Source organism: Anneissia japonica, unplaced genomic scaffold (assembly GCF_011630105.1).
Source record: "Anneissia japonica isolate Jap-2015-1 unplaced genomic scaffold, ASM1163010v1 scaffold288296_len194742_cov168, whole genome shotgun sequence".
Classification (NCBI taxonomy): domain Eukaryota; kingdom Metazoa; phylum Echinodermata; class Crinoidea; order Comatulida; family Comatulidae; genus Anneissia; species Anneissia japonica.
Window position 1 is genome coordinate 87,507 of NW_022740661.1, and position 5,854 is coordinate 93,360.

Sequence of the window (5,854 nt, forward strand, 5' to 3'; positions counted from 1 at the left end):
CCGGAGGCATATTATTACACAATTTCTTTATTCATTTATTTACAAGACTACATTCGTTGAGAGCTATGCTACACGATGTATTATTATGTCCTTTATTCTAACACTGTATTTACCTTCCTTTGATAATTATTATATAATTTAACAGTGCTAACGGTTATCTTGATTTATATTATATGCAACTATTTGTTTCTAGCCGTATTTATTGTGTAATGGAGTGTATCTGGTGGTATTTGAATCTGTTCAACCATGAAGCCTCCGTGGTCTAATGGTTATGACGCTCGCCTTGACAACGAGAGGTCGCATGTTCGAGTCCCGCCAGAGGCATTTTATTTACTTTATTCATTTATTTACAGGACTACATTCGTTGAGAGCTATGCTACACGCTGTATTATTATGCTCTTTATTCTAAATGTATTTACCTTACTTTGATGATTATTATATAATTTAACAGTACTAACGATTATCTTGATTTATATTATATATATATATATGATATAAATATAATATGTATGTATATATATATATATATATATATATATATATATATTCAAAAACAACACAACAGATCGTATCTTCATCATAGGCAAAGCCTATATTTAGTCATAATTATTATGACCTTAACGGCCCCAACAAGACATGTTTCGGCAGTCTACTACCATCGTCAGTTATCTTCTTGCACGCAGGCAATCATTACTATAGGGGAGTAAAAAATTCAATGTTTTGCATGCTAAAAAATTGCGGAATGAACCGTAACAATACTACAAAACAAAATATAAAGAGGAGATAAAATCAGAGTGCAGTGTCTATGCCACAAAGGTGGTTTTGTCGGCTACTGGCTTACTGTTTATTCAATTTTACGTAGCTAGATTACATTTCCATGTATTTTAAATTGTTTATAAGTACACAATGCTTATCAACTCATCGTTAATTAGGGATGTAAGATGACGTTATGTATAAACATTTGATAAACTGAACATTTACCAGTGAATTTATAAAGGTAAACTTTGGCTTTCTAGGGAAATGCCTAGGCACAAAACGTAGGCCAACTTTTCCAAATCGTCATTTTTGTACTTTTTTAAAAGCGTACACGTGCCTTCAACCCTCTCCCCCAGCGTACGTTTTGTACGCTCGTGAAAATTATGAAGATGACCCCTTAGGATCGACTGCATAGCTTTTCAAATTACAAAGCTTCTTTTTTCAATAATTTTATTTAAGTCCGTAGTTACAGTAGGGGGAAGGCACGTCACTCTCGAAATCAACAATTAGTGCGATGCAAAGCAACAATAATTATATTAGATTGGATAGCTAATTCCAAACATGCCATTGATACATTGCAATCGGAACCGTCATTGTTTTTCCTTTGGGCTTTTTAGTCCATGTACTGGGTCTTAATCGGGCATTTTTCAATTCTTTGCTCCCAGGTAATCGGTTGTAACTAGAGCTCGTAAATATTTCTCGGGACGTCGTATTTACAGGGATAAAAATCTTTCAAACTGGTCTTTCACAACATCCAGAACCGTAGGTGTTTGTTATACCATCAGTCTGCTATTCGAGACTCTAACATATGCACTTGTAGGCCTAATTAAAAAAACTAAGTCATGTATATGTATTTTTAGCATGTGTTATGTTAATCAGGCCTACGTCTTTTTTATATGTATTTCATAATTTATTCGTCAACTCGTAAACAATATAATATTGCATTACCGTAATGTATTCGTGATTAGTTAAAGCCTATATGGAGGAAAATAAGCATACTGGTACCCTTGGTATTCATAACATATGTTTTATTTAATTTCGCCGAATTCTTTTTTGTATCAATTTCGCAATATCTGTCAACTCGTATAAATATATAGGCTTATAGTTTTTGTTATAAGTCAATCGTGACGTCATCACTGCAACTCCCGATGTTATTTGCCTATTCCTCAGCGTCCCCTAATTTTTCTATTAGTGGGCGCTTGGCTTGATTTTATTTTTAGGTTCGTGCGCAATAAAAAATCTCATTTTTTCGTCACCGCGAATACATCGCGCACCGCGATAAAAATTGAATTGTAATCGAAAATTACTATTCTAAAATAAGCTTATATTAGAACCCGAAGAAAGTTACTTGGAAGAAGGAGAAAGCTATGACGTGTGTGGCTGAACTGTGTTTGGTTGAATCAGGGAACAGTGAAATTACACTAATGTAATTTCACTGTTCCCTGGTTGAATCATGGTAGGAAATAAAATAAATTTCACTGTTCCCTGCAGATACCATAGAAGCTTAATTTTTGAAGCAGGCGAGCCTTACTACTAAAATCAAATACCGCTATGTCTGTCGTTTGACGTTTGTTATGGTAAGATTCAAGGTCATGGATTTGTAGATATAAGTTGGGTTTCACATGATCGAGATCTTCTAAAAGCGTGCTGAGCATCTGTGAGTATAGGGTGTTCTGTCAATTGTCTCATAATGTGGCTATCTATAATATGTTCAAATAATTTACTGGAGACACATGTTAAGGAGATTGGTCGGTAGTTACTTGGATTTGATTTCTTCGTTCCTTTCTTGAAGGTTGGGGGAGGTTGCCCTGTTTCGAGTCTTGCGGGAGCTCACTGTGTGTGAAGCTTTGTTGGAAAATAAATTGTAGGGCAGGTGCCAGCTCCGAGGCAGCTATCTTTAGTGCAGTGTTCGGTATCTCATCTGGTCCGATAGATTTATTAGTTTCCAGTGATTTGAGCGGTTTTTTCAATACCTGCATTTGAGATTTCTATAGGTGGCATGTCTGGGTAAGGACTGGTACTTAACGGGTTGTGTATGGTCTGGATATCTGTAGAAAAAACACTGTGGAATTGTTCACCCAATTTATTTGCTTTTCCTTCATCATCAGTAATGGTCTCGACCCGATCTTGAGTGTCTGTATTCTGACGTGGTCTTTTTTTACGTGATCTAACATACTTCCAGAATTTGTTCATGTCTCCAGATATTGAAAGTTTGGATATGTACTTTCTGTTTGATTTCTGAGTTCCCTGTCAACCTTCCGTCGAATATCTTTAAATGTGTTCCAATATTCGGGCGGCAGTACCCTCCCTTTTTATGTACGTTCGTTATTTTTTCCTACATAGTCTTTTGTGTCTTTGTGTAAACCATGGCGGATGTGTGTTTCTTGATGTTTCTTTGCAAGGGACATGCTTTTTAAGGAGTACATTAATTTTTTTTGAGTAGGACTCAATTCTCGTCGGTAGATCTAGTTTCAAGTTCGTTGCTTAAGCATTCAGAGGTAAAAGTTTGTATGTCTTTCTTGTAGTTCTGTTCATCCATCTTGTTCCAAGGTAGGCTATTCTGCTAGGTTTTGGTGGTCTGGGTAGATTAGCCTTTATATTTATCAGTACAGTGCTGTGGTCGGCAAATGGGGTGGTGGGGCTTACATCAGTGATATGGCCAGGTGAGAGGTAAAACAGAGGTCTAGGGTGTTTTCAGTGTCGTTAACATCCTTACGGGTAGTGAAGGTTACTATCTGGTCCATCAGGTAGTCACCAGCTAATGATAGAATTACTTCCTGGGGTGTGCCATTTGTTTCAATGACTTCAGTAGACCAATTCATATTTGGGATATTGAAATCTCCACCCATAATGATATGTAACATTTCTTGTTTGATTTTGCAGTAGGGGGTCAGCAGTAACAGCCTATAAATACATTTTCGTTTCCAAAAATTTGATTGGCACCATATTTGTTCACTAATCTCTGAGGATAAGTCATCTCTATTTATGAAAGACATGGTGTTTCTGACTGCAATGAAGACTCATATTGGTACAAACAAATTTCTACCAATATTAAATTGAATCCGTAGAACAATTTCGCTACCCTAGAAGTGTTCTATCCGTAAATTGTCCATCCTCAACCTCAAACACTTCCTTGATCGCAAATCGCTTGCCTTTATATTCAAATTTCATATCCTCAATGCGGCAATGCCATGGAATACCGGTATTGAATTTATGGTAAAATTCTAAAGTGTGAAATTAGTTTACTTAAACGGATGAATATCTCTTTTCTAAAATATCATCAATCAGACTTATCTGTACATTATATTTATCATACCATATTTAATCAGTTTAATATTTCAACATTTTAAACCTGACAAACGTTTTACACCCTCTGAGCAGCCTTGGAAAGATAGCCAAGAATGAAACATCCACTTTACTCCATCCCCTTCCCGTCGCCAATAAGATATTTCTCTTTGTCACTCCCGCTTTGAAACGTCATTCCTTCCATATTGCCTTATCCTTGCATACACCCTCTCTATTGACCCTTCCACAATCTCCCACTTCCTTATTATATAAAGCAAGATCTTAACATGTAGGTCAGTATTAAATCACTTTTACAGTTTCTTCAAATCTATCTTGTCGTGACTGTCTTTGTTGTAACTTGTATTGCTTTGCATTTTACTGTAACACAGGTTAGCAGATGATGGCCCTTGATGACATATTGATGCAAAAAAATAGAATTGAATTGAATTTTTGTCAGATTCATCGTCAGTTACGTTTCAATTTATATTATTCATTGCATTGTTTTGTTTTTTTCCCCCTCCCCCCCCCCCTAAACTAAGGAAATACATGAAAATGGTTAGCTGCAGTTATTTTTTTAATTTCTTTTTGTACTGGGTAAGAAAATATCAATCTGCATTTATACAAATCAATAAGGCCTTCTTTCGACTACCGCTGGAGCTCCAAAATGTTATTACTCTTCTTCTTGACAAGACTCAACATCGTTTGATAAAGCTGATTGTTCCTAATGTTCAGTGGCGTAGGGATGGGCAGTGCAGCCAGTTTCAATCACAGCTATTAGGGGTCATTAGTGATAGGCCTAAAATAATAATATAACTTAGCTAAAAATAATTTATAACTTAGCTTTTGAAGAAAAAACGGCCATCTGGCCCTGCATATTATCTAGGTTTTTAGAAAATATTGATAGCTATGTTCATTAAAATTGAAGGAGGTTCAAGGGAGTTCCAGTCAGCCTTCGCGGACCTCCTACATTTTCAAAATTATAAATGAAAATGGGAAACAAGGAAAGTATTGTTAAATATAGGTTATATATTGGCTACTTTTAATAAGTAGTATAACCATGGAGGAAATATATAAATAATTAATCTTTATATATTTCCTCCATGGTATAACACAGTTCCTTTTAGTACACTGCAAACATTTATTCACACAAACTGTACGTTTGTTACAATCAGCTAAACTCCAGGTTTCAGATGTTAGAGAACCCTTTTTGAGTGGAGTCAGCTCAGCTCTGTAACTACTAAATTGAATCTAACTACTGACTACTGACTACTGACTCAGTGATATGGGGGTGTTTGCCTATTATACTTTAGGTAATGGGGGTGTGTCTCAAGTAAGTCACCCCATACTTTTAGAGTTTCTGATTGGATCATAGAGAAATTCTTTCTCTATGATTTGTAACTTGTTTACCAAAAAACTACTAATTAAGATGTATCACAAACTTCAGAGCTTAGGCTCAAAACTGACAATCATAACATAAAGGTAAAATATACTACAATGTGTAGTAGACATAAAGCAATATAACAATTCATTTTAAAAAAAATTAAATCGTTAAACATAAAAAATCATAGCATATAATACAAGTGGTGCAAGATGAATACGTGTCAATTTCCATCAATTTATCAACTTCACTCTCTTTCTCTCCATTCTTTTCTTAAAAAATACAAATGAATAACATTTAATTAATTAACATTTAATATGGTTTTTTGCATGTGTCTTAGTCATCGATTTAACATTAGATTGTATTTAAACGTCTAGTCTTGCCATATCCGACGTAACGTAACTTTATGAGGAGGAACTTAAATTAACTGTTATT

At 35.2% G+C, this 5,854-nt stretch overlaps 1 protein-coding gene across 1 annotated transcript in view; it reads left to right on the forward strand.

Moving 5' to 3' along the window:
- The window catches only part of LOC117118294 (putative defense protein 3), a 10,494-nt gene extending 9,963 nt beyond the window's left edge, over positions 1-531 (forward strand). Inside the window, exon 6 of the mRNA XM_033262863.1 lies at positions 513-531. The gene's annotated coding sequence lies outside the window, so the exon portion shown is untranslated. The remainder of the gene's footprint in view (positions 1-512) is intronic.
- The last annotated feature ends 5,323 nt before the right edge of the window (positions 532-5,854 follow it).